We start from the raw sequence: 24085 nt of genomic DNA, 5'->3' as shown, positions 1-24085 counted from the left end.
CTGAGGGCGGGGCCGAGGGATACACATGACATGGACACTAAGGGCATCAGATGACTCAGAGCCCTTGGCAGTGTGTCAGTTAATGTGTGCAAGGAAATCACCTGCAGGCCAAACACACTGCTGCCTCCCTGGAAGCTGGGGGAGGGAGGCTGAAGGGACAGAAGGTGGACTCTTTCCCCCAAAGAGGAAAAGAACTTCATGGCTATTCAGGCAAAGCACAAAGACAAGCAGACAAACGCACTGCTAGCTATAATTAGGGTGAACCATCAGCAACAACAAAACCAAACTCATTGCCGTCGAGGCGATGCTGACTCATGGGGACCCTATGGGTCAGGGCAGGACTGTCTCTCTCGGTTTCCGAGACTGCAAGTCTATGGACTAGAACTTGCTCCTCTGCCACCACGATGTCAGTGCTGACTCCAAGTGACCCTTGCGGGTTTCCCAGCCTGTACCTTTTGCAGGAGTAGAAAGTCCGGTCTTTATCCCACGGAGCTGTTGGTGGGTTTAAACAGCCGACCACCTGGGTCACAGCCTGACCGGTCACCACTGCACCCCCTGGGCTCCAAGTGGGATTCCAAACTGCTTAGCTCGCAGTTAGCAACCTCGTGTGTGACGACCAGGCCACCAGGGCTCCTCAAATAGAGTCTCCAAGCCAGAAGAACCACACCCGCTGCCGGCGCTCTGTCGATGTGAGCTCATGGAGACACTGTCGGGCGGGGTAGCCCTAACCCCCACGGGTATCTGAGACTAAGTGCTGAGGGAGCAGCCAGCCCCATCTTGCTCCTGTGTAACACAGCCCAAGGTCTCAACAGCAGCTAAGAGCGAGCCCCACCTCTGCCATGTGCTAGATTTTTAGGTTTCACTTCCTCGTGCCCCACATAGGGGCGTGGTCGTGGCACGCACCCCATAAAGTGTTTGCGCACGCTGACAGGTTCCGCTCTAGGGGAAGTAGTAGCTTTACCCCGAGGCAGCTCCTTCAAAGCGGAAGCAGACCTGGTGAATGAAGAATACCTCAAGTTAGGTGGGGACTTCGAGAATGTGTTAGTCAAAGCCCACACTGAAGCAGCATACCAACAGGTGATCGTGAAGGGCAGAGGAGACCAGGTCTCAAACAACAAAGGCGGGGTGGTGGTGAGAATCACATCACCGTGAATGAGGGGGAGTGTGTGATGGGGACCCAATGCCCATCTGTAGACAGCTGGACATCCCTTGCAGAGGGGTAGTGGGGAGGAGATGAGTCACTCAGGGTTCAGTGTAGCAACAGTGAAACTCAAAACCTTCCTCTAGTTCCTGAACGCTTCCTCCCCTCCCAATTATCATGACCCCAGTTCTGCCTTGCGGACCTGGTTATACCAGAGGATGTACAGCGGTGCAGTAGGAATCTGGAAACACAGAATCTAGGACAGACGAACCCCTCAACACCCGTGGTAGGAGTGGCGACACCTGGAGGGAAGGGGGTGTAGAAAGGGAGAACCGATCTTGGAGATCTATGTGTAACCTCCTCTCTGGGAGATGGGCAATGGGGAGGTGGGTGAGGGGAGACGCCGGGCAGTGTTAGATAAGATATAATAATTATTTATAAACTATTAAGGGACCGGGGGAAAGGGAGAGGGAGGGGGAGGGGGGAAAGGGAAACCGAGCTGATTCCAGGAACCCAAGTGGAAGGTGAATTTTGAGAATGACAAGGGCAACAAATGTATAAGGGTGCTTTGTTCAATTGATATATGTATGGATTGTGATAAGAGTTGTTTGAGCCCCAATAAAAAGATTTATTAATTTAAAAAAAAACGTGTTAGAGAGTGTAGATTGAGGATGACGATTGTGTCAGCTAAGAGACTTCTCCCACGGCTTTTCGCATGACATACTCTGAAAATGATATTCAACAGGGATGACGTGGTGACTTGCCGGTCTATGGGGGAGGGGCATACCATCAGGGAGGGGCCCGTGGGTGGGGACGTCTAAGTTACCTGTTATGTTCTTCTTCTGCAGCAAGGTTTGTGGAAATTTGCTTGATTGTTTTTATATTTTTTGTTAAAACCCCATTTATACATGGATTTGTACGTGCACGCGACACAATAAAAAGTACCCGTAAAGCATGGCACTGTTCGGTAGCACATTTCTCGTGGTGGTCACGGTGGTTGGTGCCCACCAGGCTCCTGTTAAAGGTTAGCAGCTGGCACTCCCCGTGGCAGACAGGCGTGGCCACCTCACTGCCACAGCCAAGACCACCCCCGCGGAGCAGTTCTTCCGCGTGACCTGGGCTCACCGTGCATCCGTCTGCCCTGATGACAATGGGCTCATTCCGCTTTGCTTTCTCAGAGATGGAACTCCTAAGTCATAGTCATGTAGACACGTTATTAAATTCGTGTTTTCAAAAGGAAGGTTCCCCGAGGGTTATTTTGGAGAAAGGTGCGACCGTATTGGTAGCTTTGTCGCCAACAGCCTTTCTGGTGCCTGGGTGCCAAGGACTTGGCTAGTGGCCAGCAGCACTGAAGCAGGTCAGGCTTGGACTCTGCCCGGAGTGGCACCGACCTGGCAGAGGACGGAGCCCTGGGTGCGGAGTGCCGTGTGCGAGCCCAGCGGGGTGAGAGGCCGTCTTGGTAAGCAGAGAAAGTCAATCCACATAGCGCTCCATCTTTAAGTGCTCCTTCATTCCTGCCCTTTGAAGGAGAGCAGACTGGCCAGGAGGGGGTGGGGGTTGCTGCTGGTTGGGCTAATGGGATATAGCAGGACCTGGATGGCAGACAGTATCGATTCAGTGCTGCTGGGCAAGCACTGTGAGATTAGGGACTTCCTGAAGGAAAATAAAGGACATCACAGTCCTTGTCTTCCTGAGCTACTTCGCTTGTCTGTCGGAAGTGGGTGGAGGAGACTCACAGGACGTTGTTTTCCAAAGAATGAGATGGTGTGAAGAGAGGTCTAGAGTACTGGTTCTCGGGGTTCTCTGTCTCTCTCTCACCTGACTCATAGCAACCTGATAGGGCAGTGCAGAACTGCCCCTGTGGGTTTCCGAGACTCTAACTCTCTACGGGAGTAGAAAGCCTCAGCTTTCTCCTGAGAAGCTCAAATGCTAGTTATTACAGTACATTTGAAATTACTTAGAAACTGTGGCTGGTGCTAATGTAGCATAAACATATAGCTTTGTTTCGTTTAATAACTGAAAAATTAATCACCAACATAGTAACCGGATAACTTAAGGTTAACTTTTAGATCCCTATAAGAAGTGAAAAACAAAAAACCAGTAATAATAATTGGTTAACTGTAAAATTATCTGACTTTTCTTCAAGTTACAATAACTCACTGAATTTAGTTTTGAAGTTCGGTTCTCTGCTTTATAAGTCAGTTCTGACGTAATTTGAATACCTCATTTAAAAACATCTATTATTGCTTTTTATGATCAGTAGCTTTTAAAAATATTACCTTTATTTGCCACTGGGGCTAGCCTTTTTAACTTGAGTAGGTTATTAATCGGGGACTGCCAGTGTAATCAGTTGCCTCAGGGGCATGTGAAAGTTGGACGTTGAGTGAGGAAGACCAGAGAAGAACTGATGCACTTGAATTATGGTGCTGCAGAGGAACATGGAAACTACTGTGGAAGTGGAGGAGAGCAAGCCCATCTTCCCTGGGGTGAAGGACAGCCGGAATACTCCATAGAAGCAAGGGTGTCCTTTGCACTTCTTACCAGGAAAGAGCCATCCCTGAAAAGGGACCTCACGTGCGCTAAAGAGAAGCTCTGGAAAAGAGGAAGACGGCGCTGGCAAAGGGAAAGGGAAAGTGCAGTTCGGGACATGGCTGTGGGCACCTGTGTGTTTTGTTCTGAAGGCTAAGAGTCCTTCAGGTGGCATTCAGTCTTCTAAGGGTATCCTTCATCTATCTCTGATCCCTATCGTCATTCTTTGTGTGTACACACACACACACACACACATCATGTGATGTTGGCCTTGCACCGGTTTTGGAAATGGGCGCCTATTGTACTCATTACTGTAGATTATGCTGTGGTGTGGCTAGTTGCCATTGGGTTGGTGCCAACTCATGCCTACATTGTGTGCAGGGTGGAACTACTCCACAGGGTTCCAAGGCATACTGTCTTCAAAGTACCTCTGAATGTGTTCGAACCGATAACCTTTTAGCTAAGGGTTGAACGCTTAACAATTGGCTCGATTTAGGAACTCCTACAGGGAATATTTTAGAAACCATAAAAAAATCCTTCTCATTTCATAAACTGCTATCTTTTTTCTTTTGAAAACCTTTTAATTGTGGACTAGGTGGGGTTTGCAACTCAGAAGCGCCTGGTGGCATAGTGAGGGTTATGAGTTGGTTGCTAATTGCAAGAGCAACAGTTTGAAACCATTAGTCACTCCTAAGAGAGAAAGATGGGGCTTTCTACTCTCAGAGTTAGTTTTGGAAAACTCACAGGGGCAGTGTGTGTTTATGCCCTGTATTGGGGCCCTTAAGTTTGTCCCTATAATCTCATTGATGCACATTCTAGTTCTAGGATTCCTGCTAGGTCCTGAACGCATCCTGAGCCTGTTTTTGTATAGGGGTGAGGTATAAATGGATACCCAGTGTTACCAGTGCCTTTAGTTCAAGCGGCTATCTTGTCCCTTATTAATGTATTACATCCCTTTGTCCACAGTCAGCTGTCTGTGGGTGTATGGGTTTATATCTGGGTTCTTGCTTCTGTTCAGTTGGTCTTCTTTTTGAGCTTTGTACCAGTACGAGGCTGTTTTGACTACTGTGGCTGTGGATTAGGTTTCGAAGTCTGGAAGTGACAGGCCTCATACTTTGTTCCAAAGTAGTGCTTTCTTTATCTTGGGTCTCTTTCCTCTCCACACAGCGCTGGTCATGAGTGTTTCCCATTTCTTAAAAGAATTAAGCTACTTTTTTTTTCTTGGAGCAAAATAGATTTCTCTGAAATCTTTTTAAACATACAACTTGATAGCATATGCATATTTTAAACCATCTCAAGGCATTCGTTATAGCCAAGTGCTTTATTTATGTAGACTCCTCCATGGAAATTAGATTTAATGGAAATGAGAATATGGAATTAGACTGGCTCGCTTCTGGCTGCTAACCGAGCATTAAGTTGGTGGCATTTCCCTGACTCCTCTTGGCATTTTGTTCAGACTTAGAGCAAGCACTGCTTTTCATCACCCCGCATCTCTCTAAACCTGCTTCATCCTGTGGACAACAGTCTCATAGTTTACCCCCAAGGACAAACCAGTGCTGTATCAAAGAGGCTAACTGCTTCATTGATTTTTTATTCCTACTAATAAACGGAGCGCTTGGCATTTTCAAAAGCTATTTTTCTTGTTAAAAAGCCAACTCCACTTTTTACAATTTGGGGACGAAAATTTCATTTTGATATTCTACCCACCCCACCCCCGACGCTTCCCCCTCCTTTCGGGGGGGGGGGGGGGAGTGGTTCTTTTTCATTTGACCTTTCTTTTCTACTTTTACTTCAACCTGGTGTTTGGTTTTACGAAACTTCAACTGTTATTCCAAACTCTGATTTATGAAAGTTTCACTGCATGCTGGCCTTTCAACATGACTTCCAGTTGGAAAGGAGAGAATAAAACAGCACTTCTTTACAACCCATTGAAGAAGGAGGAGGAAGCCTGCTGTTTTGGCTCCTCCCTCAGTATTTAGGGCCCAATCCCCACAGAACACCCACACTAAACTCACTGCTGACGCATAGCAAGCCTGGAGGAGAGGCTGGAACTGATCCTGCAAGGTTTTGAGACTGTAAATCTTTATGGGAGTAGAAAGGCCCATCCTCCCAAGCAGATGGTTTGAAACTGCTGACCTTGTAGTTAGCATCCCAACGTATAACCACCAGGGCGCCTTCGTCACAGAACAGGATCCTAGAAGGATTCTGCCTTCCACATTGGCTGTCCATTGATCTGCCTTTCCTTCCATGTGTTCCTCATTTGGCAAGTACTGCTTATCTTGAGTTTGGGTAGTCTGTTTCATTAAAATCAGAGTACATTAAATCCCCTCCCCCCATACGTATCCTTTCTGCTTTAATTAGTATTTAAGATAAAATTCCTGCATTTACAGTCAAATCAAATTCTGAATTCTCATGAGATAGCTGATCACTTCAGGTCTATTGTCCTCACATAAGACACTTGTCCATTTCCCACTGTGATTATAATATTGTATCCGTAACCTTTTCTTAAAAGCTTCATGCAGGTTAAATATTTCTTCAGGAACCTCAGTGGGATGATCAATTAAGTAAAAGTCCATATGGTCAGTATAATTAGAATAGTATCAATAATGTACATACACAATTTTGATTTATTAGATACGACGAGAACTCCAAGCAAGATCTGTAATAGAGTAAGAACAGGAACATGTTCAGTGGCGCCTCTTTTTATATTTGCACAGGAATTGAGAAGCGGTTGACTTGCTTACTGCTGCAGCAGGTTGAACATGGGCATTGTTCTTGTTCTGTTGGTGTGCTAATCTCCGCCCCCCACTCCCACACACACACACACTTTTCTAATGAGTCTTCAGAGCCCTGGTGGCATAGTGCCTACATATCTGGCTGCGATCTGCAAGGTCAGCAGTTGGAAACCACAAGCCACTCCATGGGGAAAACATGAGGCGTACTCCCATAAAGAATTACCATCTCAAAAACTCATGGGGCAGCTCTCTCCTGTTCTACAGGGTCATGATGAGTCGGCATCCACTCAATGGCAGTGAGTTTTTGGTGTAGTGAGTCTTCATTTTCAAAAGTGTAATTGAGGACTGCCTGCTGTTTTGTTTTTTGGTGCCACCTATTTGGCTCCGGCTCATAGCAACCCCGTGGATGGCAGAATGAAACACCTCCTGGTCCTGTGCCAACCTCACAGCTGGCCCTGTGTTGGACCCACGGTGTCAGTCTAGTCACGGGCCCCCTAGGGCTGGCAATCCTAGTTCAAACAGCCTTCTGTCCTTTCCCCATGAAGGAGTAACGTTTTGATGCCTCTAACAGAAAGATTGAAGGGTTGAATCTACCCAGAGGCTCCTGGGAAGAGAGGCCTAATGATCTAGTCCTGACAAGACTAACCATCCAGAAGGCCGTGCAGCACAGCTCGACTGACGTGCACAGGGGCACCAGAAGTCGACAGCCACTCATTGGCAACTCATTTTTTGTTGTTTTTTGTATCTCTAAAGCAGGGCTTACTACAGAGTAAACTCTAAGTAGTATTTAAGGAAAAATGATCTTTTTAAAGTGGTAAAATCAAAACATGCTTCTTATTGATTTATACCTAATGCATAATTTTCCTCACAATAAAAAGGCAGTAATCCCATTATACACCATACTTTCTTCATCTAACAATATATGATGCTAAGCTTGTGCACGTATCTTTAAGATAAACTCCTAGAAGTGATTTAGGAATAGTATCTAACTTTTGTAATCACAGGGGAAATTCGAGTAGAAACCCTTTTTTAAGAGAGAGAGAGATGGTGTTAGAGCTTTGAGGATCTACCACCCACCTCCCACCCCTCATGTTAGTTTTTAAAATTTCACCGAATTTGTGTCATGTTGTCGTTGTTAGATGCTGTTGAGTCATCTTGAAATTATGATGATTTTTTTGTCTCTGATTATTTGGCAATATTTTTATGAATTTTTGCAAATTGATTTAAAATTAAAAATTTCTCACTCTATTGTATATAATTTCATGTATAGGGTACATGCTCTTTAAAAGTTTTAATTTAATAAACCAGTTAGTCGGCAATTTTAGATTACTTGCAAAGTTTTGTGCTTACAGAAGGCAACGGATAAAAATAGTAGCTCATGAGCTCAGAACAAAGCAAAAATCCACCCCAAATCAAGAACATGGTTTAAAATGCTTAAATATGCAAGTTCTCTAAACCCTAAGAGGCTATATCAAAATAAACAATACCTGCAAAGGAGGGCTTGGGGATGCGCATTTCGCACTGAATTGCCTTCTGCATCGCCCTGTGGGAACAGGTGGGTGCTCTCAGGTACCTAGCAGTTGATTTGGGTTCAGGATAACACCACTGTGTCGGTGTCTTGGTTTGGCTTTTGGACAGAGTAGATGATAGCCAATTTGATGGAAATAATTTCTTTAAGAGCAGGCCTCCCCCTCTTCTGGCCCATAAACCCCATAGAACAACATGTTTGAGGCGTAAGCCACCTTCTGAATGTTAACACTCAGTCAAGGCCGTGCACGCACTCTCTGTTAGGGCTGTTACATCCCCACAGAGACGAGTGTAGCGAGGCTTTCTCAAACTGTAGCCACAAGAGACTTTCCTAAAACATAACTTTCTGAGTATGAGTTTTTATTTTAATTGTGATAAAAATACATGTAGATGACATTAGTTATGTCGACATATTTTGGTGACACCGACAATTCAGTGACATTCATTATTTTCACCAGGTTGTGTTAACTACTGCCCATTTCCAAACTTGTAAAATTATTTTTGTCAGGAATTCAGTGGACCTGCAACAATAATCCCCCAAACACATATATCTTATTATAATTAATCGAGGCTGGGTGGAGACCTAATGTAAATAAAACCAAATTTTAATTAGTACATATGACTATAAGAATTGTAATAAAAACTCACCCCTTGATATGTACCCTAAAGGATTGAAAGCATGGTCTCAAACAGGTACATGTACACCAATCTCCACTGTAGCATCTGTCATGATAGCCAAGAGACACACGTGCTGTCAGCAAGTGAGTGGATCAACAAAATGGTCTAGCTACACACAGTGGAACATTATCCAGTCCGAAAGAGAAATAAAACTGATACACAGCATGGCATGGTTAAACCTTGGCAGCGTACTTTGTGAAATAATCCAGAAACAAAGGACAAATAGTGTATGGTCTCAGTTGCATGAAAGAGATAAAGTAGACAACATAGAGACAGAAAATAAACTAGTGGGTACGAGTTTAAGGCAGGTGGCCTTGGACAAGAGGAAGTTGTGCTCTAGTGGTTAGTTCATGAACGTCATGTACTGAATTATACCTTTAAAATGACAATTTTTATGTTGACCAGCAAAAAACAAACCGAAACCCACAGCAAAAACACTATGCTGACGGATTAGAAACACAGACCTGAATTCTAAACCTTTTGATTTTGAAAACATTGCATTCATCGTGAAAATACTCATGTTTCATATTCATAGTGACGCCACTCATGTTCGACCAGGCCCACGTCTCACCGACGAAACGTCTCATTATCTGACACTTCTCGTTTATGTCAATAGTTTTTTAAAAAAGCGATCTGACTGTTTGAGCCATTACTGATGTCCAGCAGGAGCAGCCAAGGTGTCATGTGTTGAAAGCAGCGCAGCTGTGACAGTCAGTGATACATCAACCTTGCTGGGCCGCGATTCCAAGGAGGGTGGCAAGGATGTAATGATGAGATTTGGCAGTTACATAACAGTGGAGTCGCCCTCCATTTTGTGATGATGTGGTCATCCTCCATTTTTTAATTACACTTTAATGTCATTAATTTTTTTTTCAAACAACCTGGTCTTTGAAGCCTAACCGTGGGGGGCACAGAAATGTAGGAAAGGGAAAATATGTCATTGGCATACCATTTGGGCTGTTTTTAATATTTTAAGAAAACTGCTGAATTTTCTCTATATACTTTTCACGTACCTGCAATCATACAGAAGCACAGTAGCTTCCTAAAAACCAGAGCATACTTTCCCTATTTACTCTGTCAAGTTCTATTATAGTCAAAATAACCACCTGCATGTCCCTGATGATAAGAATGAGTACTATAGACATCGGAACATATAATCCAGAGGAAATGGACAATAAACGCCCCCAAAATCTTTTAAGATTTATATTTTGGTGTATCTTCAGACTTTTTACTGTGCATATGTGATTTCGTCTGCATTGCTGATAGCACCCTGCAGTTCCCTTCCTGGTCGATTCCACCACGAGTATTATATATCCTCTGATAAGCTCTCTTTGTCTTTACTACCTTCTGTTTTTTATAAACCCCATTGATCTGTCAGCTTGTCTTGATGTGGTAGCTTGCATGTTAAAGGTGATGCTGGGTACGATGCTACTGGCGTTTCCCATCGCAGAGCATCACCATGGTGAACAGGTTTCAGCAAAGCTTCCAATGTAAGAGCAGACCTGGAAGAGGTCTTGTTCTGTTGTACATGGGTCTTTGTTGACTTCGAGCCTACTGGACAACACTTAACAACCACGACAACATTTTTGTTTTGCTTTTAAATCATTTTATTGGGGGCTCTTACGTGTCAAGCACATAAGTACATTCATTTGTTGCCATCATCATTCCCAAAACATTTGCTTTCTACTTGAGCCCTTGGTATCAGCTCTTCATCCCCCCCACCCATGAACCCTTGATAATTTATAAATTATTATTGTTTTGTTATGTCTTACACTGTCTGATAGCTCCCTTCACTCACTTTTCTGTTGTCCGTCCCCCAGGGAGGAGGTTATATGTAGATCCTTGTAATAGGTTCCCCCTTTCTACCCCACCCTCCCTTCGCCCTCTTGGTTTCGCCACTCTCACCAGTGGTCCTGAAGGGTTCATCTGTCCTGGATTCCCTGGTTTCCAGCACCTATCTGTACCAGTGTACATCCTTTCGTCTAGCCAGATTTGTAAGGTAGAATTGGGATCATGATAGTGGGGAGGATGAAGCATTTAAGAACTAGAGGAAAGTTGTATGTTTTATTGTTGCTACACTGTACCCTGACTGGCTCGTCTCCTCCCCACGACCCTTCTGTAAGAGGATGTCCAGTTGCCTACAGATAGACTTTAGGTCCCTAATCCACACTCCCCCCCATTCACAATGATACATTTTTTTGTTCTTTGATGCCTGATACCTGATCCCTTCGGCACCTCGTGATCACACAGGCTGGTGGGCTTTGCTGCTTCTCAGCTAGGTAGCCGCTTGTTTACCTTCAATCCTTTTTAAGACCCCAGACACTGTATCTTTTGTTAACCGGGCACCATCAGCTTTCTTCACCACATTTGCTTATGCACCAGTTTGTCTTCAGCAATCATGTCGGGAATGTGAGCATCATGGAATGCCAGTTTAATAGAACAAAGTGTTCTTGCATTGAGGGAGTACTTGAGTGGAGGCCCAATGTCCATCTGCTACCTTAATATTAAACCTATAAATATTTGCATATATATCTATTTCCCCATCATATGTAAATATATTTACATACTTACATGCCTATATTTAGATCTCTATAAATGCCCTTTGCCCCCCCAGCTCTTTCCTCTATTTCTTTTGACTTTCCTCTTGTCCCACTATCATGCTCAGTCTTCATTTGGATTTCAGTAATTCTTCCCAGTTTCATTATCCTTGGTCACACCCTACCAGGCCTCTTACCACAACAACATTTTTTTAATAAAAACCATGGTTTTATATTTTAAACCACGAGTTTAATCTAGTTCATGGATGCTTTAGTCTCCTGTTTTTGTTGTTAGGTGCCGTGCTCTTGGTGTCAACACAGCAACCCCGTGTAGAACAGAAGGAAACACTGACCGGGTCCAGGGATATCCTCAAGTGCGAGCCCGGTAGTGCCCCCCTGCATCGGTCCCCTCCATTGAGCTCTTCTTTTGTTGCACTCTCTAATGATCCACGTGTGCGTCCTTCTCCAGGAGACTGGTCTCTCCTGATAATCTGCCCAAGGACATGAACTGTCCTCCCCTCCGCCCTTCTAAGTGAGGAGAATTCTGACTGTCCTTCCAACACAATTGGCTGGTTCTTCTGGAAATGTATAGTATATTCGATATCTTTCACCAACACCATCATTCAAATGTATCTATTCTCTTTCAGTCTGTATTCACCCTGCAGTTTCCATAAGCGTACGATAAGGCGGTTGACGATCCCATGGCTTGACCAGCACACTTTCCTCCTCAGAGTGACGTCTCTGCCTTTGAGCGCTTCAACAATGGTCTTGTGCGGCAGATTTGCCCACATGTCTTCTCTCATTGACTTCTTGGTGGCTTATGGGTGTTGATTGTGGATCTCAGTAAAATGAAATCCTTGACAACTTCAGTCTTCTCCATTTATTATGATGCGGTGTACTGGTTCATTTATGGAGATTCTTGTTTACGTTGTGTTGCGATGTAATCCATACCGAATATTTTCCATCAGTAAGTGCTTTAGGTCCTCTGTTTTCCACAGGTAAGGTGTGTGATCTGCATGTCTCAAGTTGTTAATGAGTCTTCCTCCAATCCTGGTGATGTGTTTTCCTTCATATGGTCCAGCTTCTTGTGTTATCTGTTCAACATACAGATGGAATAAGTGTGGGTGAAAGGATACAACTTTGACATACATTCTTCCCGCATTGTAAACCATACAGTGTCCCCTATTCTGTCTGAACAGCTGCCTCTTGGTCTATGTGTGGGTTCTACATGAACGCAGTTTAATGTTCTGGAATTCTCATTTCTTGCAATGTTATCCAAAAGTCATTATGACTCACACAGTTGAATCATAGCTTTGCATTGTCAATAAAGCTTGTCCTGCATTGGTTAAAAATCGAACCTGGGCCTCCCACATGACGGGGGAGATTTCTAGGTACCACGCTTCTGTTGAAAATTGTGGAAATGCAGACTTCCCCCACTTCTTTTCTTTATTTGATAAGGATAAGTGAAACTTCTTCAGCAAACATCAAAATATTTTATAGGTATATTTTGGATACCAAATCCAATCACTTTTCATTCCTTGGAATTATCAGTGATGTTAAAAGTAATTCTGTTAAATTCATGATTTTAATCTTAATTCATATTAACAATTATTAATCATACACCACTTTATTTCTCATTAAGTCATTGTTTTATCGCTTGCTGTCTCTTGTCAACATATTGGATTTAAGTCGGGCAATCTGGATCCGTCTTCATAAGCCAAAATTTGGAGGACATACATCATCATTATTAGTTTATTAGCAGAAACCAATGTCTGAAGCCAAGATTGGAGACATTTGAGAGACAAATGTTTTATGTAACAATAACATGCAGTTTAATTCTGGGAACAACTGGAGCCACCGTAATTGCTTTAGAGAAGTTGTTTCTTTTTATAGTGTCATACCATGTGAAAGAAAGTTTCTTTTCCCAGTCATGTTAAAAGCAACACTAGAAAACACTGCCCTTTTTTTCCGCGGTACCCAGAGCAGGGTCCATACGGCTTTGTCCTGGTTCCCGTCGTAACTTAAAGGGAAACGTTAACAATGTCCGGAGCCCTTGACGTCCTGCAGATGAAGGAGGAGGATGTCCTCAAGTTCCTGGCTGCAGGAACCCATTTAGGTGGCACCCACCTTGACTTCCAGATGGAACAGTGCATCTACAAAAGGAAAAGTGACGGCATCTACATCAGAAACCTGAAGAGGACCTGGGAGAAGCCTCTGCTGGCTGCTCGCGCCTTCGTTGCCATTGAAAACCCTGCCGACGTCAGCGTCCTATCTTCCAGGAATACCGGCCAGCGCGCCGTGCTGAAGTTTGCTGACGCCACTGGAGCTTCTCCAATCGTCGGGCGCTTCACTCCAGGAACCTTCACTTACCAGATCCAGGCAGCCTTCCGGGAGCCACGGCTCCTAGTGGTGACTGACCCCAGGGCTGACCACCAGCCCCTCACTGAGGCCTCTTACGTTAGCCTGCCCACCATTGCTCTGTGTAACACAGATTCTCCTCTGCGCTATGTGGACATTGCCATCCCGTGTAACAACAAGGGCGCTCACTCGGTGGGCCTGATGTGGTGGATGATGGCCCGGGAAGTTCTGCGCATGCGGGGCACCATCTTCCGCAAGCACCCGTGGGAGGTCATGCCTGATGTCTACTTCTACAGAGACCCAGAGGAGATTGAAAAGGAAGAGCAGGCGGCTGCTGAAAAGGCTGTGACCAAGGAAGAGTTTCAGGGCTAGTGGACTGCGCCTGCTCCCCAGTCCACTGCGGCTCAGCCCGAGGTGGCCGCCTGGTCTGAGGGCGTGCAGGTGCCCCCCACCCCCGTGCCCATCTATCAGTTCCCCACTGAAGACTGGAGGGCTCAGCCCGCAACTGAAGACTGGTCCGCAGCTCCCACCGCTCAGGCCACCGAGTGGGTAGGAACAACCACGGAGTGGTCCTAAACTGTTCTTCCATGGAAATTAGGTTGATGGGAAATAAAGTCAAGTTTCTACAAAAGAAAAAAATAGAAAGAAAGAAAGAAAACACTGCCCTGTATTTCTAAATGGACATTGAAAATAGTGTTTACCAGGTAGATGGGGGTGGTCTATACTCTTTCTTAAGTTCCTAGGTGGGGCAAATAGTTTGCACATGGGAACTTACAGATGGGGGATTTAATCCACTGAGCAGTGTCAGAGAAGAAGAGGTCTGGAGGCCCACTCCATAAAAATTACAGCCAAGAAGACCCCCGTGGAGAAGTGCTGCTCTGTCACACATGAGTCAGACTCAGATTTGAGTTTCCAAACCTCTGTGGTCCTGGCTTGATTTCTTCCCGGTCCTGTTTGCTTTTCCTTATAGTGGAAACAGCCTCTGCCTAGAATTGTTCTAGCCTCCAGGCTCTCCACTCACCGTGGCCTTCAAGCAAGGTCTGCACAAGACCACACCTAAGTCACAAACGCTGATGAGACTGACCTGCTGAAGGAACAGATTCGGGAATCAATCCCCCTTCCTTCTTAAATGTTCAGCATCTTAATGTTTTTATTTATGTTTTGCTACAGGGAAACCATCCCCTAAAAATCTCAGGCTGTGTCAAGCCATTTCGTGACATTGTTTGATTGGCATAAAGACCGAAAGCCCAAGTATAATAACCAATAACTGTGAACCTTCGATTAACATCAAGATGTCTACTTAACATCAACATTCAAATTCTAGGTTTTAGGCTCTACAGGGAACTAGTGTGCAGAGTTTCTGTAGGTGGCATTTCTACAGAAGCACCAGGGTTTGGTAAGCTTCCTGTTCTTGGGATTGCCGCGCCATGTGCGGACCACAAACTCCCACTGAAGTGCTCTTGCTGCGCTCTCTGCCTTTGCCTCCACGGCAGAGGACGATCGCAGAAGTCTTTTCTGTACATTCTAGGGTCATATAACCCGTTCCTTTAGTCTTTATTCAAAACAATTTGATTTAATCTCAAAGGTGTAATATTCTCTCCCAAGGCTCTAGTAAGTGCAAGCGAAATTTCAAGAAGTGTTTCGGTTGTTTGTGTTAATACCAATCTCAGAATCTTGTTTATGCTTTTTCTATGAAAACATGTTTTCAATAGTGTGAAGTATACTTACATTTTGGTCACCATGTGGTAGTCGGGGGAAATCACTAAATAGATTTCTAAAATAATCTAAAGGGCAATGAATTCGTGGGGCCTTGATTAAAACAGATAATTATGAAATTACTTTTAAAGTGAATATCCCCCTTTTTTCTTTCTTCTCGTTTCTTTTTCTTGTTTTCTTCTAATAAGATAGTATTCTTCCAAATCTTTTTTTGGTGTTCTTGTTTAGGGTTGCCGTTTCTTTTGTTAGCTTTGTAATTGATTTGCTTAGGATACACTCTCTAACAGCATTTAGAAAGTGTCGTGTCATCTCTAGTGTCATTTTTAAAGTGTTGTGAAGTTTGGGGAGTATAATGTTATATATCTAGCCATTTCTTTTTGCCTATGTCTAGCCACTGTTCTGAGTAAGAAATACAAGCTCCGATATCAGACTGAAATACCAAATGGAATTTTTTAACCCAAGGCTGGGGGTGGAGGGAGGAACCTCTTCATTGGGGAAATCTGTACTGACTCTTATTATAGAGTATTAAGTATCAATACCCAAGGGGGTTTATAAATCTTTGGGGTATATAAAGAAAGCTAGGAAGATAGTAGACAATTATCGCTGTTGTTCAGTTAGGCTCTTTGATTTTACCTCCCTGCTGAGATGTTTATACTAAACACACACTGGTTGCTTTAGTTTAATCTGTAAACACAGAGTAGGTAATGGCAAATGCATGGAGTTGTTTTTGTTTTATTCACTTTTTTTTTAAAGTGACCAAAAAATCTCTCTGGTATAGTTTCTTGGTAGAAGTACATTTCAAACCATTGAAAATACAAAACCCACGGCCATTGAGTCAGTTCAACTCAGGATCACCCTAAATAGATTTTAGACCGTAAATCTACAAGGAAGAGATAGCCTCAGTTTTCTCCCACAGAGCCGCTGCTGGGCTTGAATCCCTGACCTTAAGAATAGCAGTCCAGTGCCTATATGAAGTACACAAGTCTGTGGAGTCGAACTTGCTCACCACTAACATTTTCTAATAAAGGTCAGCCTTCTGAGCAGCCAGTTCTCGGAGGCCAAACCCTACCTCACCCAAAAGGAGCGGGAAATAAGCATGTCAGCTGACTTCCTCCTAAGCACTGACCACACAAAGAGGAAGGAACCACTAGGGACATCTTAAGAAATTCTGGACTCTCCCAGGATGTCTCAGGCGTGGAGGAGGGGAAAGGGTTTGGAGCAGGCCTGAGTCGGCGTTTAGGCAACGTTTATCAGGACGCTCTGTCTCTCACCCGCCACCCCCAGATTTAGCATAAAGTCCAATCGAAACAGTTGTTTCAAGCATGCCCCTGTCTTTGACCTTGTTTGTGCAGTCTGTCTGTCTAGACACATCTGTCTATCCTTTACCTTAGGAAAGGCATCGTATTTGCTACTGCAGTTGCCAAATTACCTTCCCCTGGGGTTCTACCTCTTTCTGATTCTTCCCAGCCTACTGAAAGCTGTCCTCAGCCCTAAGGCCGTTCAACGCCAGCCTAACCTACTTTCAGCTCCACTGGAATCTCTTCTGATCACCAGAATCCTCTACCAATCTGATCGGCACGATCCAGCTACTAAGAAAAGAGCCAATGTGGTTAGGTGCCGGTGAGTCAGCTCCATCTCATAGCAACCTACAACAGAAGGAAACAGCCCGATCTGTGTCATCCGCACAACTGTGCTTCTGCTGGAGTCCGTTGTTGCAGCTACTGGGTCACTTCACACAGTGAACTGGCTGAAAGCAAAAAAGCTAACAGCTAAGATATCCTCCAAAGCCAAAGTTTCTGATGGCACTGTCAGCACTGGTAACGATGAGGTTTATGGTTCAGACCCACCAGTGGCTACTCAGGAGGGAAATGAGGTTAGCCTGCACCTGTAAAGATTGGTCGTCTCCAGAAACCTATACAGACCTGGGGTACAAACAAGCACAGATGTGGCCATATAAAAACTTGTAGTTAACGGACAATTACACATAACTTGTGTTGAGATACTATGTTATAATTTTCAAGTTTTCTCAGTTTTCAAAAACTTGGTGGTAAAAATATTACACAAAGTTTGTAAGTGCTTCTGATATAGAATCAAACCCAGGATTCCCAGGGGTCCTCCTGTCTGTACGTTATTCATTTTCGGTGAGACAGATCCTAAAAACAACTCAACTTCTAACATTGTTAATAAGGAAAGGCTCAGGATCTTGGTTGCAGCAAAAAAATTTGTCGACGGGATATCTTAGCAAAATGTGATTTAGATTGCACATCTGAGGTTTAGTCATTCACTCAACTGCCATCCAGACAATTCTGACTTATAGTGGCCCCACAGGACAGGGTAGAACTGCCCAGTGGGTTTCTGAGACTATAAGTCCTCGTGGGAATAGAAAGCCTGGTCTTTCTCCTGAGGAGCTGCTGGTGGTTTCAAACCGCTAGCCTGTGTTTCACAACCCAACACAGAACTGCTGCGTCACCAGGGCTCTGGTGGTTTATTAGTGACCGTAATTATAGTGTATTAGGGGAATAATTAGCATACTCCATGGTTCTTTTCGCAGGAGAATTATGTTTAAATAAACATGTTATCTTATTGTTTCTCCCTAAGTTTCTACTAATTATAAAAGTATAAGCTACGAAAATTGCCATAAAACAATATTTATGCTTTTATGTATCTAACTGCAAGGTCAGCTGTTTGAAACCATCAGCCACCCCACGGGAGAAAGACAGGGACTTCTACTCCCGAAAAGAGTTTCAGCTTCGGAAACCCACAGTGACAGTCCTACCTTGTCCTATAGTGTCGCTATGAGTCGGCGGTGACGTGAAGACAGTGAGGTTTTTCGGTTATTAACAAAACCCTCCGGGTCGATTGCCTCAATCCTTTATCCGACTATCTTGTTGACCTTTCAACGTAGCAACGGTTGTTTGTTTTGTTTTTTTGTGGTGGTGTGCAGGTGAAGAACTGAAGTTTAGGAGATCAGATTCTGGATTCAGTTCCTGCCTCTGCGATTTCCCTGTCTGTCTGACATTAGGCAATTTGCTTTATATAAGATGGGGCCAACAAAGTTCCCTACAGTTTTTCATGGATATTAAATTAGATAATACTTACTGCACAGGCAACAATTACTGAGAACTATTCTTTGCCTGTTTTCTCCTACAACTCGATTTTTTAAAGGTTTCATTGTTACAAGTTTGGGGTTTGTTTTTTTTTCCCTCAAAGACCTTAGAAGGCATTTGTGTCTGGTATGGAATATATCAGCTGCTTGCTTCAGTTTACATTCAATTTATTAATATTCTCTATAAAGATCCAAGTTTTTCTTAACTATGCTCAGTTTAAAAATCTCTTATTGCTAATTGCATATAATGTCGTTGTAAATTCAATGTGAATACATGTTTTCTTTGACTGCTTGACTTCTCTCTCTAGCAACTTAAAACATTGAAACCTATATGCAAACTTGAGTAAATTCCTTACGATGTTAAGCCGTGTTTGCACATTTAATATGATCGGATCTGAAGTACTTGAAATACAGAGTTGGGCAGACTTACAAATCTTACAAGCAAAGCATTTTTTGAGCTGTTTGGCTAGAATCACAGAGCCCCAGGTGAGATCTGCCCTGGGAGACTCATAGAAGCAAACCCTTTCCTCCTTCCGAAACCAAACTCACAGCCATCGAGTCGCTGCTGACTCATAGCAACCCCGTGTGGGTTTCCAAGGCTGGCTGGTTACAGGAGGAGATAGCCCAGTCTTGCTCCCAATCACCAACCACGCGGATCACAGCCCAATGAGGAATCGGTACCCCAGCAGGGCCCCACAGCACCTTTTGGATCCATCTGTGTTAGTCTGAGTAGACTAGAGAAACATTCATAAACACACAGATGTGTATAAGAAAGAGCTTTATATACAAGAGCAACTAAATATTGAGAAAACATCCCAGCCCAGTCCAGATCAAGTCCATAGTCCGATACTAGCCCATATGTCCGATACCAGTCTGTAAATTCCTCTTCAGACTCACGCACCGAGTGCAGGAGGATCACAGACCAGTGGGTGGGAAGTCTTGTGGATCCAGTGACAGTGGAAGCATCTCGGCGCTGCCAGGGGTCGCCATGTGGCTTCTCCAACTCCAAGGCTCTGGCTGCCGTCAGACTGTCTCCATGTGGCTTGTCAACAAGAATGTCTTGCAGGGAGTGAGCACGTGTCCCACCTCCAGCGAGCTATTTCTCTCCTTAGTGCCTCCAAATGAGGTCATCAAGCTGCAAAACTGACAACAGATTTTGTAACTACCACACCATCGATCTAGACTATCATCATGGAGCCCTGGTGGGAGTGGTTATGGTTTAGGCTTGAGAACCACAAGGCCAGCAGTTCTAAACCACTCATCACTCTTCCGTGACAGGTGCACTCTTGGCAATTCCACTCTGTCCTATAGGGCTGCAGTGAGTTGGAATCAACTTGATGGCAGTGAGTTTGGTGTGTGTTTCTAACTTGACTATTCCATGGCCCCGTTCCTGCTCTTTTAGGAACCATAATCTTTTATGAGAATTATGGAGATGCTATACTACCTAGTTAGTTCACATTTTCTCCTGAATTACACACTGTATCTTTCTTATGTGTTGTATTTCTTTTTAAATCATTTTATTGGGGGCTTGTGCAACTCTTATCACAGTCCATACATTCATCTATTCTGTCAAACATGTTTGTACATTTGTTACCATCGTCATTCTCAAAACATGTTCTTTCTACTTGAGCCCTTGGTATCAGCTCCTCTTTCCCCCCCTTCCTCCCTCCCTCATGAACTCTTGATAACTTATAAATTATTATTTTTTAATATCTTACACTGACCAATGTCTCCCTTCACCCATTTTTCTGTTGTCTGTCCCCTAGGGAGGGAGTTATATGTAGATTCTTGGGTGTTATATTTCATGGGACTGCTGCATCATTTTAAAAATCATTTTATTGGGGGCTCGTACAACTCTTATCACAATCCATACATCCATCCATTGTGTAAAGCACATTTGTACATTTGTTGCCCTCATTATTCTTAAAACATTTGCTCTCCACTTGAGCCCTTGGTATCAGCTCCTCAGTTTTCCCCTCCCTCCCGGCTCCCGGCTCCCTCATGAACCCTTGATAATCTATAAATTATTATTTTTATACTGTCTGATGTCTCCCTTCACCCACTTTTCTGTTGTCTGTCCCCCAAGAAGGATGTTATATGTAGATCCTTGTTATCGGCTCCATCTTTCTATCCCACCTTCCCTGCACCCTTCCCGGTATCACCACTCTCACCACTGGTCCTGAAGGGATCATCTCTCCTGGATTCCCTGTGTTTTCAGTTCCTATCTGTACCAGTGTACATCCTCTGGCCTAGCCAGATTTGTAAGGTAGAATTGGGATCATGATAGTAGGGGGGAGGCGGGGGCAGGGGCGGGAAGGAAGCATTTAAGAACTAGAGGAAAGTTGTATGTTTTATTGTTGCTACACTGCACCCTGACTGACTCATCTCCTCCCCTCCACCCTTCTGAAAGAGGATGTCCAGTTGCTACAGATGGGCTTTGGGTCCCCACTCCACACTCCCCACTATTCACAATATGATTTTTTGTTCTTTGATGCCTGATACCTGATCCCTTCGGTGTGGGCTTTGTTGCTTCTGAGCTAGATGGCCACTTGTTACCTTCAAGCCTTTAAGACAACCAGATGTTATATATTTTGATAGCTGGGCACCATCAGCTTTTTTCACCATATTTGCTTAGGCACCTATTTGTCTTCAGCGATCATTTTGGGACAGTGAGCATCATGGAATGCCAGTTTAATAGAACAAAGTATTCTTGCATTGTGGGAGTACTTGTCCATCTGCTACCTTAATACTAAACCTATAAATATATGCACATACATCTATTTTTCCATCCTCATATGTAAATATATTTACATATGTACATGCCTTTATTTAGACCTCTGTATATGCCCTTTGCCTCCTAGTTCTTTCCTCTTTTTCCTTTTCCTTTTCTCTTGTCCCACTGTCATGCTCAGCCTTCATGTGGGTTTCAGTAATTCTTCTCGGTTACATTGCCCTTAATCAATCCCTACCAGGCCTCTTACACCCTCCTTGCCACTGATTTTGGATCACTTGTTCCTTCATCCCTGGGTTGGTTAACAGCACTTCCTTTCCCCCAATTCCCCTCTCCCATGACCCCTTGAAACCATTGGTCCCATTGTTTATCCAACCTTTCTTATCTAGATAGACATGCAAAGATAATATGTACAGAAACAAAACAGCAAAACAAAGCAACCAAAGAAAACAAAACAGTGACAAAAAGAAAAGCCTGTAAATAGTTCAAGGTCTGTTGGTTGACCTTTAGGAGTGTTTTGTGGTCGAGTCAGAAATGGGGTGCCACTGCTCTGACCCCAAAGTCTATTTTTGATATTCCCTTGGGACTTCCCTGCTCTGCTCCCCTTGCTGTTCTGTTGCATTGCCCTTAGGGTTTTGCCTCAGTGTGGTGAGGCTAGTGAGGGATGTCATTTCTCATAGTGGGGTGGGCCTTAGGTGGGTTAGTACCCTGTTCCCCCACTACCCATTTTTCTCTCCCTCTCTTCCACCCACCCCTCATTTTTAGTTGGACTGCCAATCATTTTGTAGTTATTTATGTCAGCACACAGTGTTTAAATCGATTTGATTAAAATGTTAAATCAAACCAGTGGCCCGTGAGACCGTTCCAACTTGTGGTGACCCCAGGTGTGCAGCAGAGATCAGTTCCATAGCGTTTTCAAGGGCTGTGGTCTTTCCAGACTAGATGATAGTTTTCTGGGTGGATTTGAACCTCTAACCTTTCCGTTAGTGGTAGTAACCTTAATTAATTTAATCTTGTTGGCTACCAGGTCGTGTCCAATTTTCTCTTGTAGAAATTGTGTTGAAAATACACTGGTAGCAATATTTATTTACTCCCTTTGAGGTAACTCAAAGAATGATTGAATTAAAGTGCTGTTATATAGTCTCATATCTAGTGATGCAAGTTTCTTACTGCTAATTATATTTTTATTCCCTGTGTATTTACATTATTTCATGTCAACTTGCAGATATAAAAGTGTAGGCATGGAGTCTAGCTTGTAAATCAGGTCACAGCCTGATGGTGCCTCCTTGGGGGCTGACCTTCTAATAAGAGTCCTGGGAACCTCTGAACCACCTCCTCACCCGACCCCCAACCACCACTACCACCTCTCTCTCTGCTTCACCTTCTGGCTTGCTGCCCCTGAGGGCTGCCAGAGCCCTGGAGATGTATCCACTGCCATTCGATCCAAAAGACTTAGCACCCACCAGCCTGTCATGTTCCTGCATTCTGCATCATTGCATGTGGGTTCAGGAGTCTGAAGAAGGACTTATGGACTAGGATCAGACTTACGGACTTGAGTGTTGGGCTGGGCTGGGCTGTTGTCCTGAGGCATAATTACTTCTTGATAGAATGCGCTTTCTCACACATAAGAGTGTCACCGGATTTGTTTCTCAGCCTGGCCTACCATCCCTCATCACCTTTGGCATCATTTGTAAAATTGCAGGAAAATCCCCTTGGAATTATTACAAGGGAATCCGTTTCTGCCTTTTGACCTAGAAGTACATCTATCCTTCACCCTCATAAAGTGTTCTCACTCCAGTAAATGTAATCAAACAAATCCTTTATTGAATAGCATGTAAGATTTCTCATCTGTGACAATGAGGAGCTGCTTTTATCTCCACCAGAACTATTTTTAATAGCTTTCTTCAGATAAGTTCTGAGTCTTTTCAATTATGTTGGTTTGAGGACATATTTTATTGTTACAGTAGCTATTAGGCCTATGACCATCTTTTATTAGTTTTCCTATCTGGATAGTACTAGTTCTTTAGTGTGCTTACTTTTTAAATTGAACCTTAACCTTGCAGTTGAATCTTGGATTTTTGAGATAAAAGAATCATTTCCAAATTAGGTTTTGTTTTTTATCTCATCTGCTTCTCAAGAATTACTTGATTTTAGGGGGTGGTCTCTTGATTTATTGGCTAGAACTATTCAAATGAGTTTACATAATAGTGATCAGAGAAGATGCAGAAACTGAAGGATGTGTTTTAGGCGTGTGCTGTAATTTGAACGAAAGCATTCTCAAGAAGGAGGTAACAAAAGAAGGATCGCCCTGCTAGGTTAGTAGAGCTCACACTCCTTACATGCTCGCATTCTGACCTTGGCATTGGGACTCTGGCATCCATCACCCGGAATCTGTGACTGAATCCCCAATGGCAGGGAGTTTGGTTCGCTTTACGCCTTGCCTCCCCAACTCAGTGAAGGTTGGATTTTTTCAAATGCCCTTTTGACTTGATTCGGGGTGTTTGGGTTTTCCTTCCATTCCACAATACATCATACTTAGCTCTTTAAAGAATACCAACAAAACAATTCCCTTACTTTCATAAGAGAGGTTAGTTGATAGAGAACCCTGTAAAGAAACTAATGAAATTATCATTTATTGAGGGGGAGGAGAGTTACTGGGAGGCGCCTCTTGTTCTGTGCACCGAAATATTCCAGGCAAGGCACAACATTCAGACAAGAGTTGGAGTAAAGGGGTTGACCGGAAAGGGTAAGGTTATTGAACGGGATACTTTTGAAAGGAAGTCCAAAGGGGCCTTAGCTAGTCTACCAAGCCTGGTGGATTGCAGAGTCAGATCTTAAATTCGGTTAAGGGAGGACCTGCCACCACTGGCCGACTTTCTGGTGGGTCCTCTGTAGTGTCCCACTTCTTTCCAAGTTTCGTGTACCCCAGCACTCAAGGTTTTGTGCTATGCCTTTGTCTCCAGACCCAAAGCCGAGGTGTCTCCTCAGTCATTGCGGGGCATTCTGAGCATCCTTCCTCCGCCCAGA

General features: G+C 43.9%; 1 protein-coding gene and 1 pseudogene across 6 annotated transcripts in view; both read left to right on the top strand.

Annotated features, from left to right (window-relative positions):
• Positions 1 to 24085, top strand: part of SGMS2 (sphingomyelin synthase 2) — a 106683-nt gene that overhangs the window by 57263 nt on the left and 25335 nt on the right. The window lies entirely within an intron of this gene.
• On the top strand, positions 13148 to 14114 carry LOC142442717 (small ribosomal subunit protein uS2 pseudogene; annotated as a pseudogene).

Source organism: Tenrec ecaudatus, chromosome 3 (genome assembly GCF_050624435.1).
Source record: "Tenrec ecaudatus isolate mTenEca1 chromosome 3, mTenEca1.hap1, whole genome shotgun sequence".
In the NCBI taxonomy this organism is placed as follows: domain Eukaryota; kingdom Metazoa; phylum Chordata; class Mammalia; order Afrosoricida; family Tenrecidae; genus Tenrec; species Tenrec ecaudatus.
The sequence above is the reverse complement of the archived record's forward strand: the minus strand, read 5'-3'. Positions and strand labels throughout refer to the sequence as shown.